The sequence below is a fragment of the Tasmannia lanceolata genome, unplaced genomic scaffold (genome assembly GCF_043159265.1).
Source record: "Tasmannia lanceolata isolate RefF3 unplaced genomic scaffold, GAP_Taslan_0.1 ptg000006l, whole genome shotgun sequence".
Lineage (NCBI taxonomy): Eukaryota > Viridiplantae > Streptophyta > Magnoliopsida > Canellales > Winteraceae > Tasmannia > Tasmannia lanceolata.
The window spans coordinates 37,662,337-37,678,343 of NW_027518683.1; positions in this window are offsets into that span (position 1 = coordinate 37,662,337).

The following is a 16,007-nucleotide window of genomic DNA, read 5'->3' on the forward strand; positions in this document are numbered from 1 at the left end:
TCAACCGCCGCGGCTTGGAAATAGATCTGTTAGGGCTTTCGCAGGTTGACTTTTTCAACCCTGTAATTTACAGTTTTACCCACAAACGGTCATATTTCCTTGTGGGCTATATATACACTATCTAAACCTTTCTAAACAACCTTTTGGAAAGATCAAATCCTATCTTTTTGAACCTAAACTTTTATATGAAAAGTTAAACCTCTTTCAACTTGTATTTTTACATTATATCAAGAGGATCTCCATAAGCTTTACATTTGTATCTATTCCTTAGAGTGTTTGTGAGATTTGATTGCTTGTATTTGCCTTTAAGAGGCTTGAGAGCTTTCATTTTTTTCTTTCTTCTAATTTTTGTAAAGAGGGTTTCTACGCTTCAATCCTATAGAAGAAGAAGCTTGTTTGAGGAGAGGGTTTCACGCTTCGGCCCTTGAGAAAGGAGTAGCTTGTGAGAGGGGTTTTACGCTTTGGCCCTTGAGAAAAGAAAAGCTTGGTTGTAAAGGGTTCTACGCTTCGGCCCATGAAAGGAGAAGCTTGACCATTGTAATTGACTCATTGATCCGGCCATTTAAAGGAGGATCGAGATAGTGGAACTCGCGCGTGGACGTGAAGAGTGAAGTAGGTCTTGTGATAGACCGAACCACTATAAATATCATGTACATTGTCTCCTTCTCTCTTCCCTCCTTTGTGCAAGATTGTGGTAATATCTTTTATTTGGTCATTCATTAATCAACAAGGGCTAGTTGCATTTCAAATTTCTAGGGCTTAAACAAATTGCAAATTGTAGAGATTTTAGTTTGCTTGTTGGGATTTCACTTTATTGTAAGTGCAAGCTCTTGATCCCTTTGCTTCTTGATCCACAAGTCATGTGTTGAGAAGAGTTGTGTAATGGCAATTATGACAAGAAAATCCTGTATACAACACAACACCTCAAAGCAACACATTAGTTCATAAATGCTAATCAATTTGATTTGCTAGTATCAAAATAAGAAGGTAAGGTGAATGATTAACCCATGGGAACCCTTGGGCTTACATTCTTCCCCTTTTTGTGATGGCAAATAAATTGATTAGGGAGGTAGGAGATATTAAACAAATAGATGAATAAGCATTAAACATTATAAACAATGAAGCACATTATAAACAATGAAGCAATGCTCCCCCTCACTATATGCATGAAATACTTGTAGGCCCTAGATGGCAACCCAAAGTGGGGGGTATATAGGATTTTTAAAACTTTTGCCAAAATACAAAATGCGGAAGCTAAAAACAACAATGACAACAAAAACTCAAGCACAACGGAAGATGAAAAATCAAAAGTGCAATAAAAAGTAAAGGAGATAAAAAAGAGTACACCGGAGATTTTTGAGTGGTTCGGTCCAAACCAAGGACCTACTCCACTCCACCAAGAACTCTTGATGGCTTCACTAGTCCGATTCCCTTAACGGAGGGAAATCAACCCAAATACACTGAGGATAGCTCTGCGTCCTCGGCATTCTCTCTGTGGAGATGGCTACGTATCTCCACCAACACTTGCCCTTCTTACAATGTTTGAAGAAAAGAAAAATTCCTCACAAGGGTTTACAAACTTGAAGAAGATGTACAAATAAAGCCTATAATCCAAATCCTTAATCTAGAGGTTGATAAGCACAAAAATAAGCTTGAATCATTCCAATAATATTTTAGAGTGTAAGGATTGAGTTTTGTGAAGTTTAGAACCCATATAAATAGGAAAAGCCCAAATATGACCGTTACAGGGGCATAGTCATAATTCTGCGAAATTCCCAACGGTTTTTTTTTTTTTTTTTGCCTTCAGACCATTCTCGGAGTTCCGAGAGAATGTCTCAGAATTCCGAGAAAATTCTCAGAGTTTTGAGACAATTTCTCGGAGTTCCGAGAAAACAAGCAAGGATTGAATATTTGAACCCTGGACCATTTATCGGAGCTCCAGGACATTCTCGGAGTTTCGAGAAGCCTAATTTGAGCAGATTTTCCAGTTTTTTGCTGGTTTGATTTTTGGACCTTTGGGACTTCCAATTCACACATAGATGGGATTGTTATGAGGGTTCCAAAGTCTTGGAACACCACAAGAGCGATCACTCTACCATTATAGGTCTAGTTAGGGGTGTGTGATTTACTCCATTTTATGCTTCTCAAAACCTAAACTAGGATTGGATTTATACAATCTAAAAAGACTTAAATAAAATGATCTTCACTTTGCAATGCTTCGAGTCTTCTTGCGTCTTAGATCTCTAATGTCTTTGGCCTTACGAATGTGGTCCAATGAGAGCTTCTTGGCCTTGATCCAAGCAACCTTGATCTCAAACTATCATGATCTACAACTAAGACAATCAAACACATTAATGAAATAAAATCACTTGTGTTTCAGAATCATCAAAAGAAGATAGGAATGCCAAGGTGGGAACTATTGGGCTTACAATGCACAAGTATAATATATGAATGTAAAGCATATCGTGCATACAAAATGTGGACTACCTAATCAATTCCCAAAATTGATGGCAGCAGCAAAAAGGTAGGGATATGCAAGTGAAAGTGCAAGTAGAGGTCAAGATGAATAATAACTTATGTAAGCTATGTGCCAAGTATATGATATTTCCATTAAGCTCTTATGATGCTTATCAAAAGAGAAAACAAGAGTGAAATGTATGATAAGTAAAAAAAATAAATTTTAAGTAATGATTTGCAAGTTAAGCATAAGTATGGGGATAATAGATCATTTAAACATATCATAATGATCTATATAAACATGAGTATATAACTATTTAGCTCTCTCCCTATTTATTTGTCATTGACCCTAGGTGAAACCTATGTAATAGGGCATGACAAGGTAGAATAGTTGAAAAGGTGATGTGATTTAAACACATGGGCTTGATATGCAACTTGTGAAGAATATAAGTCTTTACCCAAGCAAGGATATGCTCAGATCTAAGGCGTAACTTTTCAAGTTCACAAGTTGCATTATGTAGGGGATCTCTTGACAATAAGCATACAAGTCTCTTCCAGAGCATTGATGCTCTGAACTATAATATAACCTTTTTGAAATGACTTGTTTCTTGCTCATAGAGATTTACACATATCAAAGTGAAAGCCCCCCCTGACTGTATGCATTTAATCTAAATGTTAGAGTTCTAAGTACATAGGCCCTTGATTCACATTTAATCATCTTTAACCATTGAGATTGCTCCATTCAAATGATAATCAAAGTTTGAATTGTAATGGATGATTATTAGACCAAGGATATGATCTTGAGGAAAACAGTCTAATAAACACATGGATAAAAGAATGAAACCAATGAGGTACATATCCATGGCAACCAAAGATCATGTATATATAGATAATAACTATAATGCTCCATATACATAAACAAATGATGGAGATTGATACCACATTTCAATTAATATCTTTTGAAATGATAAAAGTGGTATTTGGAAATCTCTCGAAAGAAGCAAAATTGAAATTCATATTCTTCTATCCAGAACTCTTCTCCTGATGAATGTTTAGAAGAGCTTAAATTAATGCTTGACCATTTCTTCCATGTAAGGGTAGCATCTTTACAAATTTTTCCGGATTGAGAGATTGGGATCTATAATTGCTTAATTGGTAAATAGATTTTAACATTACACCTAATTAACGCTAATTTTTAATTACCCAATTTACGCACCTCTTGTGCTGCCTATTGGGATTTCAGGTTGATTGGGGACGGATTTAATGGAGGTTGATTAGATTCCGGCGAGATTGCCAGAATGAATGACAATTGTTTCTAGGGTAAAGCGAAATGGATTTGGCTGCTGAGAAGGTGAAAATGGGTGTTATTGATGGAGGTAGGGATAGTGAGATGGCCATGGGTTGGAGCAGAGATGGCGAAGTGGTCGGGTTCCAGTAAGATTGCTAGAATCTATGGAGGTAGGTTTGAAGGCTGGGTCTCGGAGTGAACGGAGAGGGTCTTGTGATGGAGAGGGTGAAGGAGAAAAGGGGTCAAAAGGGCTTGGGTAGAGAAGTCGTCACTTGGCAAGATGAAGTCGACGGATCTAGCCGGAGAAGATGGCCAAATCCCCTTCTCTTTCTCTCTAATTTCTGTTGCGAATGAGACCTCCTCTGAAAAACCTAATCAATCCCTTTTATAAGGGAAGCGATATATTTTTCCCCTTTTTTTCTCTAGACAGCCCCATTTGGTGTATTTTCCTTTATTTTTTAGTTTTCAAGGCGTGATCTTGGGTGAAAAGGGGTTCTAAAAAAACCATATATATTTGCTCTCCTTTATTTTCCTCATGAACAGCCCCTTGAAATGCATTTATGACTCCTCTTTTACCCTATAGGCCGTGTCCGGGTAAAAGCAAGTCCTAAGGAAAATGATATATTTGACTCCTTTCTTTCCCATTGGACAACCCCCATCTAGTGTATTTTAGGACTATTCTTTTATTCTATGGGGGTTGTCCTAGGCATTCTCTTGCAGGGAATGATATTGTCTCCTCCATGGTTTGAATTGGCACAAACTTAGCTTGTTCTTTCTTAAAATTTTCGCCCGTTTTCTCTGAAAATTTGCAGGGGCACTCCTATGAACGGTAACAACTCTTTGGTAGCTTTTTCACACTACATGACAAGGCGGGTTAGTGAAATCATCAAAGCAAGGTTTCACCAATATCATTTTCAGAAATCATAAAGGTGTTTTTGTAATTTTTTCAATTTTTGCAAAAATGAAGAAAAAGGTTGGGGAAGCTAAATGAAGGGTTTTAATGGGAGTTTAGGACTACCCGGGATGTGAAAATTTTCAAAAGACACTGCCAACAGGGATTTTTTGGACTTTTCGGGTTCTTTTACACTCAAGGATTGGCTTTTGGAAACTTCGGGACTTGTTTTAGGGAATTTTCTAGAATTGGTTTCGGGAATATTCTAAAATTTACTCAGTTTTGGGAGTTTAGGGCCAGGTCAGAATGGGGTGTCTACACTATCTCATTCAACCATTAGACTCAAAGGGATCACCCCAACTTAGATTGAATTGAGATCAAGTTCAAATGTTGTTTGCAAGTGTTTTCAAAACATTTTCGAAAGTGATTTACCAATGTCCTTCAATTTTACCTTAAAACCCCACTTAGGCCCATCAAGTTAAAGTATTTTTAAAGGGGCCTAAACATCTTCAAAATATGCTAAATTTGATTTAAATCATCCCCTAAAAATTTATTTTGAATCATATCAAAAGTGGAAGAAGAATGGAGAAGAATACACAATCTGGTGGATCGCAGATGGAAGCGTAGATGTCTACCGCATTGTCTAAGTAGAACTAGGAAACAATTTTAGCTTCTAATCATTTGTAGATGTCTATGTAAACATCTGCGGCGGTAAGAATATAGCCACTGTGTCTATAGAGGCTAATTTGATATTTGAGTTTTTTGACCTGAAAAATCCATTTTACCCCTGAATGGTCATATTTTGGTTTAGACTATATATCATCTAAAATGAAGCATTTAAGGACTTTTGGAAATTTTAAAATCAAAACCCTCTTGCTATAAAAAAATTATCAAGTTTCTAAGAGTTTTCAAGGATTTTCTTCTTCCTTTGGTTTTAAAACTTACAAATACATTGAAAAAGATCTCCCAAGCCTACCGTACTCAAGATTGTAATATTGGTTGTAAAACCCCGAGTAAAATCGCTACACGTTGCGGAAGAATAAACCTTATATAACAAAAATTTTGCTCTAACCCAGGATTCCTATGGACTAATTAATTTTAATGTGATTTAATAAACATAAATATAAATACCTTATTTTGCTGATGAGAAGAAAACGTTTGCGTGATCTACTCTGCGAAAAAATCCGCCAACGATCTAATCGATGCGAAACCGCAAGTTGAATCGATGGATTCGTTTCTTTTGCACAAAGGATCTTGTAAACAACTCTTTGTTTACTTTATAACCTGATCTAAATCAGATTATAATATGGGAATATGTATTTAGATCTGTGGAGCTTTGTTGGATGTTTGTCTTTAACTTAGAAAAGACAAAAGTAGTTGATGGAATTGAAGAAGTAGTAGAAGAGAAAGACTTTGGGATGTCTCTACCAATTTCGAATACATGGAATTATGAAAGACCTCTTACAAACTCTATTCCTTTGTCTTGTATTTATAGAGTTCTCAACTCCAATATACACAACCCAAAACTTCTAGAAAAATCTTACAAAACATGAAAACTAGCCACAATTAGAAGCTCTAATTTGGAAACAACCTAGTTTGCTTTTTCAAAATAGAAACCAAAAAATGTGGGAGTGTCTTTAAAAATTCTTGGACTTTTAGAAATCCCTAAATTGAGATTTTTCCAAGTAAAAAACGTGGTTGCTTTATTGGATAAAAACAATCTCAAAAATATCTCACACATTGTTTCCTTTTTCAACATTCCCGCTATAAGCCTGTAGGTCAAATTTTGACCTCATTTTTGGACAAGTAAATGGCCGGGCTAGAAAAAAGCATAAACTACAAAGTTGTAAATATTTCAAAATCCTTCGAAACGAGTACTTACACATTAATTTTTGACCAGAGATGAGTAAGTTATGAGTGTTTTAGTAAAACCAGTCTATAAGCTAAACTTACAATTATTTATTTAATTCTTTTAATTAAAGAAACATATTTTCTCCCATCTAATGGGATAAAAAGCTCCATCCATATTTTTTTATAATTCTCAAAATACTCTTTTGGTTTAAACTTAACCATTTTGGTATTCTCAATGTATCCCATAGTGCATATACACTATATACATTATATATATCCTTTTAACACATCCAATGCCACGAAACTAGTTCGTGTAAGAAACCAAATAAATGCGGGACCTCTATCTAATAGATAATAATAGGTCAATCGAGTAGAGAGTGGGATCATAGAAGGGATTCAACGGTAGATCCTGTAGAACCCACAAGTGGGCCCTACTGCGATTATTGCTCCGTAGCTAATGCTACAATCGCATTGAGTCAATGGCTTCCATCGAGACTTAACCCTGAAGATAACCGTCAAATCATCATACCCATAATCACCCAAATGTACAAGTCTTTTCTCCAAGTTCACATCTACTGAGTTGAGTCCTACGGGGGGTGGACATCAACGACCCCCTAGACTCACTCAAGATATACCTTTCAGTCAAGTAGTGCTGGCCCGCAAAGGCATTTGCTAAAAATCATTTCAAAACTTATTTTGTGAAATTCTTTTCATATACACTTTATCAAATCCACATGCCCAGGTATTTTTCTAGGCCTACTGCTCTGACCAAAACCATAGATGTTATCTTATGAAGTAGGTGGAGAATTCCTTATCGGGTATCACTATTGACCTCGAAGGTTTGTCCATCACTCTAGTACTACCCTCTAGTGACTCCAAGAGAATCACGGTTAGATAGACCAAGAATGAGAGACTCGCCAACAGACCAATATGACCCCTCAGGTCAAAGGACATGTAAAGGGTTTTGTCTGGTAGAATAGCTCAACTATCTCCTGTCCACAAGCTATTCTAATGTTACGTTCAGTACGTAATATCATTGTCATACCCATTCTATCTTGCTTAGGATCCACTACCCGAGTGATTGAGATAGTCACTCCACATCTCGTGCATGTTGGCAAGATAGATGCTAGTTGTATACAGAAAGAGGTGTTCAACCTCAACTCCAACTAGGAACTATTAAGGTCTGCAAAGAACCAAAATCCCATATCTCCTTCCTCCCTAGGATCTGTGAATCCATGAGCATGGGTTTCCTACTTTGCTACCGAAGGACAAATACGTGTCAATAACAAGTAGCATGTCACATATATTTAACTCATAGTTACCGATTAATTATCATGAAAAGAAACTTTTATTTATTAACATGCAAAATATACTGGGTTTTAGGGCACCTACTCTAACAAACATTTGAGAATATTACTTTCAAGCTTACTTGCCATCAAGAGATTTTCAAGGTTTCAAGTGTTTTTTAGTTCTTTTCTTCATTTGGCTTTAAACTTGCAATGTACCTTGAAGAAGGACTTTCAAGGCTTACTTGTGTTCAATATTAGTGAAATTCCCACCAAGATCACTTGCAATTAACATTCAAAAAGATCTCCCTAAGCACACTTGTAATTCACATTGAGGAAACTCCCACCAAGCTTACTTGCAATCTACATTGAAGATCTCATCAAGCTTACTTATAAAATTATTGGAGAAGAAGCTTTGTATTTGAAGGTGTACTAGCCTTAGAAGAAGGCACTCACACATTCAACTTTAAAGATCGTTGTAAGGTGGAAAGGGCACCATTATTAAATCCCTTGGATATTGTAAGAGCTGTAATCTTGGCCTCTAAAGAGAGATTGTTGGCGAGTGCTTGGAGATGCGGAGCATTTTTTGTGGGCGAGTGTGGAGGATGCGGAGCCATCCTCGGTATACAACACTTCATATAATGGAATCCTTCAAGGAACAAAACTTGAGAAGAGTGGAGTAGGTCTTGTTTTAGACCGAGCCACTACAAACATTGTGTGCATTTGTCTCTTGGTACATATCTCTCTCTCTCTCTCTCACTCACTCTATATTGTGTGTGCTTTCATGATCTTATCATCATTAGAGTGATTTATTAGCATTTGGATTACCTGTCATATTTATACCTTGTTAATAAGGCCAATAATCCTCTTAATCAAGTTTTTTAATCAATTAAGGCATTAATCACATATTATTGACATTTGCTTAGGTCAACTAATCAAACTTGATTAAGTTAAGATATAAACTTGGGAGGATTTGTGAGAACTTCAAAAAGGCAAAAATTATTATAAGACAATCAATTCACCCCCTCATGGTTGCCAAACCAGGAATTCAATTTCTATCGGAGCTTGGGCTCTAGAATCATAACCTTAACCAGTTTAGAGTTAAAGATCACATTTGGCAACTATACAAGATCGGATCTAGACTACCTTCTTTGGATGGATCGGATTATGGATCTTGATTGATCCACATGAAGTCCTATTTAAAATTTCTAGATAAAGATATGTTGAAGATAATAGAAAATGAATTTGCGTTGAACTCTAAATCTAGAATGTTGAATGAATATGACAAAAGATTATCATCACTAAATACGAAAAGCCCTAAGCACTATTTGTTGTGCCTTACCATCTAGCCTATATGATAATGTATCCTCATGTATAAATGCTAAAGATGTTTTGAATACAATTGAAAATCTTTACAATCAAAACATGTGCTTGATGGCATTAACCGATGAATCTAATGAAAGCATCCTAGATAATGCAGACTTCACTTCTGAAGAACTCTAAACTCTTTGATGCCTTCCAAATCTTGCACAAAGAACTTGATGATCAACTAGCCAAGAATATAACCTTGAAAAAACTCTCTTGCCAGTATTGCAAAGGAGTATGGTTGGTTAGAAAAATGATCATTAATTTCTTAATACAGAAAATGAAAAGTTTAGTTTTGAAATTGATGAATTAAATGTGAAAATTGAGGAACTTAAACATGAAACCAACTCCTAACGGTAGAAGAAAAAATGCTCAATATTTTCTCATCTCTTGAAATTAGTAACTTGAAAATTGAAATTAAAGAGATGAGAATAAAAAATGAGAATCTCATGTTGAAAAATCATAAATTACAAGAGAATGCTAATGTTTGCTACCATAGACACTCTTGTAGATCATCATGTTCATCTACTAGTTCCATATCTTGTCATTATTGTGGTAAATTATGACATTACAAATCTAAATGCAAGTTTTGATTTGTAAAGAATAGTAAGTTTGTTTTGGTGAAGAAGAACATATCATACAACACAAGCTTTACGGGACCCAAGATGGTTTGGGTACCAAAATCCCCAACTTAAATCATTCTTTATCATTTTAGATTTAAGGGGTGTGCTTAAACTTGTAAAATCATTTGAAAAAGGATTGTAGATACGATGTGCTTATTCTTGTTTGACCTTCATGTATCAATATATATGGTGCTTACATGTTAAATATCTATTTGAAATACAAAGTCTTTGTACTCAAACTTGATTACTATAAGACTTAAAGTACAATGTGCTTAATTGAAAGTTGTAGACACCCCCATTTTGCTACGCTTTAAAAAGTAAAAGATTCGGTAGTATCATCGAGTTTTAAATCCGTATTCAGCATTAGATTAGGCATCCATGCATTTTAGGGTAAATTTCATTTCATTATGGGAGTTTTGAAGTTGATTCGCGATCCTGAAGGTCTCTAGGGGGTTCCTTTGGCCTCTGGAAGATTAAAGTTCAAGTTTTCAAGCAAATGAAAACATCTGTTATTTTTAGAATTTTCAGGGTTTCCCTCATTTTTGCCTATTTTGCACTGTAGGGGTATTTTGGTCATTCCTGATATGTCTCGTTTGACCCCCGAGTTATATTTGAGAAATCTTGAGTGATTTTACAAATTTTGAAAAAGCTGCTATTTTTAGAAACTCATTGGGCTTCCACATTTTCATCATCTTATGGATATTTCAATCATTTCTCATATGTCTAAAACCATCTCGAGGGTACGACTGATGGATTAGGAGTAATTTCGTAAGATTTTGCAAACCTGCTAAATTTAGATCTCTCAAGATTTTCTCTTAGTCTTGCACTTCGAGGGTATTTTAGACATTTTCAAACATATCATATTTGGTCCCTAAGTTGTGTCTAAGAAATCTTGAGTCCGTTCATAAATTTTCAAAAATTTGCTATTTTTAAAATTTCTCAGGGTTTTCCCTAGTCTCGCCAAATTCTAGCACCTCGGGGTAATTTGGTCTTTTCCTTTATAATTCTTTTGATCCTCGAAATATGTCTGAGAGATTATGAATGATTTTCTGAATTTTGGAAAACCTGCTAAATTTAGAATTTCTCAGGAGTTTCGCTTAATTTGGAAATTCTAAGTGTTGAGGGCATTTTGGGTATTTTCAGGGGATACCAAATGATCCTGTTTAATATTGCTCACTGAAATGACCCAATTTTAAAAGTTTCTATTTTTGAAGTTTGGCCACAAAGACTTTCCATTTTTAATTTTTTCCTTTATAGGTGAATCAATCTGAGGGTATTTTGGTCGCATTTGGATGTCTAACAGTCAAATAGGGGCATTTTGGTCCGAAAAGTTATTTTCCAAAAAAGATGGTCCGATCATGTGTGAGGGATGCACCATAAATGTCAAATGGGTTGAGTCTATATATAGAATGTTGAATTTATAAAGATTTTATTGATTTTTTACGGAAAAACCCGAAACCCGTGTGAAATGGCTCATTGGGCTAAAGCCCGCAAAGATAGAGCTCATGTGGGTTCACCCATATGGGTCAACCACCATGGTGGGCGGCCCACATGGTTGACCCACATGAGTTGAGCACCCAACCTTAATGATGTCACAATGGTGAGGGGCTGCTCTGGAAAATTCACCTCACTCTTCTCTCTCCCAAGGAAATTCGTTTCCCCCTTTATGAGTGCTTTGGTTCTTCTTCCCCAAGTGTTCTACACAAAGTGCTATTGGATTTCTCCGCTTCTTCTTCAACACACAACATATTGAAGATTATTCAATCAATCTTCGAGGCTTTCTAAGGTGTGTTAAGGGCTGGTCAAAGCGTATATCTTGGATTACCAGCCATAGAGACAAGAAAAAGCGATCAACGGTTAGCATTCGTCTTCCTTGAAAACTTGGAACTAGAAAAAGCATGCTAGGTTAGGTTTTTGGGTTTTCTTTCATAGATGATGGAAATGGATGTATTTTTGGATGAAATTTTTATATAATCTAATATGAATCATATTCTTTTTAAATCCAGATTTTTGCTGGAAAATTAATTTTCTATGATTTAAAAATTAATTTTCTTTCAAAGTTCTTTCGATATGGGTTTAAATCCGATTTTCAAAGCAAGTGGTTTCAATCAATAGTTTTGTTCAAATCTAATTCTTTCTAAGAGTAAAACATAATTAAAAACTTCTAGAAACCTAAATTTTCAACCAAGATTGGCTCGTTTTGACGCCGATATCGTTTTTCGAGCAATTGCCTAGATCGTTTTTCGAGCAATTGCCTAGAAAAGAGTGATTTTTCGATGGAAAAATCAAATCTATAGTAAAATATGTCAGAATGGGCTGAAAGTATGGCTCTAGTAGGTTTTTACTATTTCCAGATCACTCCAAAATTTTCATGATTTTTTGAATTTATTTAATAAGACTTTTAATTGATTTAAGGTCTGTTTTAATTCTAATAAATATTAAATGAGTTTGAGAAAGAAAATAATATCGTATAAATATTTTTCAGAATAATGTCTTATAAATATTTAAGAGTTTTTGTGGAAGAAAATTTTAAAAAATCAATTTTATTCATTGTTTTAAAATCACAACTTCGTTTTGCGCATGAAGTGGCTATTTTTCTAATAAAATTTGATTATTTCGGCTAAATGTTTCGGCTAAATTCTGATCTTTTGTAGGTAAAATTTGAAAAATAATAATAATATGATTCATATTTGATCTTTTGTGAATTTTTCATGATTTTAGGATTAGAATTAATATGTGCTTTTGGTTTTTCTTTGAAAATTTCCATAATTTGTATGATTTTTAATTGATGGTAAATCTTAATAAAAATTGATGACCTTTTTACAGTAGGCTTATAATATTAATATCTTGTTACTGTAAAATTTTTGATCAAATTGGAATATGATTTATATATGTTGCTTTGTAAATGTACTACCTGGTCGGATTTAGAACAAACCTTATAAAAGATTTATTTTAATTCTAAAAATCATGAAAATTTCTATAATGTCAGATTTCATGATTATTGAATTTCTGTGAAAGGTTGAGTCGAGTTGGAATAGAATTGGTATGTGTTGCTTTGTAAAATCACAATCTGGTCCGAAATTGATAAATCCATTAAAAATCCAATTTAAATCCAAAAATCATGAAAATTTGCAAAACATCTTAACTTTTCAGTAAGCATGTAATCTTTAAATCATTTTAACAGAAGCCATAGACGTTAGTAATTTTCTTTGTAATTTAGAGTACTAGGATAGTTTAGATGCCAATGTTGCATTCATAATCATATCCTAATTGTAATCAATCCTTGACAATTTGAGCGTTTAAATTATAGTATGTTATTAGCTCCGAGGTTGTAGTCCACGAAAATCCTAAGAAACATGCCAGACAATAATATACTACAACTTATATGCTAAATTATGCAAGGGTGGAAATCACGATTCCCTTCCATGGATGTAACCCAAGGATGAAACTTGTCAGCCTTAGAGCCATTGGTATTCCTTAGATTTTAGGAGTTAGAAACCTTTAAAGAACTGAAAATCATTAACTTCATAATCTGGGTTAATCAAACCCATATTTTTGGAACCGTTGGATAATGGTAGCACTTCGTAGGAACCCTTAGAGCGGATTAGGAACACTTACGTCACGTTGTGTTCTAGGTTTTAGGGTGTCCTAGAGTTAAGGAGTTCAGCCTCATCACGACCAATTGCTATTATTAGCAATTGAGTCATAGATCTAGTTACACTAGTTACCTTTTTTCTTCCCATATGACAAGCCTAGTTAACCTATGATGTAGGTTCACCTGCATTAGTCTAAAGAGGATGTCTTGCACTTAGATAGAATCATATAGCATCTTAGATGAAGTCCTAGGATAATAAAAGCTACTCAACTTGAATAAAATAATCTCTCTTAAACTGTTGAAACAGTCATTTCAGTCTAGATCGGTGTCCTAGATGTCTTAGGCATATAGCATAGTTTAGGTCACCGAACTACGATCGACTCTGATTCCAGTGAGGCTTGGATACGTAGGCAGCTTTGGATGCTTGGATTACATACCGAGCACAAGTCGGCCCACGACTAATGGTGGGATTTTGTATGTTAGTTTTTTTAAATTAAATTAATTAAAATATATAGGATTTCCCACAAATTAGAATTTTAGGAGAACATTCACTTAGATTGAATCCAAACAAATTAAGAAAATCAAGATACACATTAGGGATTACATTGAAATTAGATTTTAGGATGCATGTCACATAGTTCGCACATTAATGTACAGTTATTTGAGCCATTTAAAAGAAATTCAAGAGAGTTAACTTTTGAAATTGAAGATCGGATTATCAGGCAAGAATGGTGCATGTGGTGGTAATTCCCCATACCTTACATTCTCGTAATCAGGTAACGAATCTAGATTTCTGGTCACTATGGGTCTTAGATCTCTCATCTAGGTGGCGACTCTGTCATTTTCTTTTGCGTGAAATTCGGATTGCTTTAGTGATTCCAAGTTCATGAAAATGATGAATTAAATCAATAATAAAAAGCATACGCCGATCGCGTGGGTACGAGAGACAAAGAGAGGGAGGCGGGTCGCGCCCCTCTCGCGGGATCGGGTCTCACACAATCGAAAAATTTTCCATCGGGACGTTACTTCCTTTCAGGCTGGAGTAGTAGCATTGCCGCGCCACCATTTGCTACCCGCGTATCTCTCCCACACCTTTCGAGTTTGGGAACTTCATTTTGAGGTGGGGGTGGATACTACCGCTCCTAGGTCTCTCAGGGTGGGACGCCCGATGATGGCGTTATAGGTGAAGCGCACATCAACAACCAAGAAGGTATATCCATGGTGGGGACCATTTGGGGCGTGCTTGAGGCGGGCAGCTATGGATCCAAAGCGTGTGAATTTTGTTCTCGAGAGATAGATGCGTCGGCCGCCTCGTGCTGAGCCTGACTCCTAGTCACCACTCCGACTTCCTGTTGTGGGTTAGGGTTTCTCATCGTTGCGAGGTATTCAAGCTCAAACAGGTCCCATGAATAGCGCCAATATGATCGTGCCAAAATCCGGCTCTGTGATTGTACGGTGGGTAGAGGGCCTCCGTTGGATATTTGCAACCACATATAAAGGGGTCAGGGTGGTCCAGGGTGAGTCCCGGGCGACCACTTCGACACCCAAGTCAGATTCTAGCTCAACTGTATAAATGGACATCAAGATTAAATAAAGGGGTGGCTGAGTTTACCAGGATCAACACATGGGCTTTTTCTGTTATTGTAATGGTCGAGTTTGCTGTAAGGGTTGAGGGGAGGAGGGAGCGAGCATCCAGCACCTTTAATGGTGCCCTCTTCTTATTGGTTTAAGTTTTTCTTCCTTTTCCCAGTCTGAAAGGATCCCCTTTCTCAGGAGTTTGGTCACGTATTTATCCGTTTAGTTTGCATGCAATTCTTCCTCATTTGGCGCCACGTAGACGTTCTTAATAATTTTGGGGTAAAGATCTTCTTTCCTTTTACTAGGCCGCACTCTGGTCGTAGAGGATTAGTGGCGTGCATGGCTTGCTAATCTTGCGTCTAATCCTTTCCATAATCGTGATGATGGATGATCATGGTTCATGATTTGGTGGCTGGAGGGTGCCGCGTGGCGCAATCTGGCGTCTTATGCCGTGTCTAATACTTCTCATTATGACGGGCAATTATGGCTAAGATGTTGTGTATGATAGAATGACAAGTGGCGAGATCCTACGGCCTCGCTGTATTTTGTACCTATCAATTCACATGAGAATGCGACAACTAGGATGTGCAGCCATGAATCTATTTTGCTATAATGCCAATTTGATGCAATGCAAGCACAAGTACAAATATGGACAAATCAGATCTACAAGTAACATGAGAGAAAATATGAGAGAAAGTTTAGAACGAAAAGAACCAAGTTAGTGATGTTGTTCATACGACAGCTTGGGGGAGAAAACCCTTCTTCAATTATTAAATTTGTGATAATAATTACCATTCGAAAAAATATATTGGTGAAATCCAAGTAGTGACTTGGTTTGGCAACCTAGACGGGGGGTGAATAGGATGTTGATAAAATCTTTTTCCTTTTAAAAACTTTTCCTAATATTTCACCCAAGACCTATCCCTTGTTTAATTAAGTTTGAAATAGTTGAACTTAAACAATATTACAAATTAATATAAGTTCAAAACCCTTGTTGATTAGCAAACTTAATTAGGTGATTTATAGCCTAGTTAGCATGGTACAATTATTCAATTGAAAACAACATGCTAAC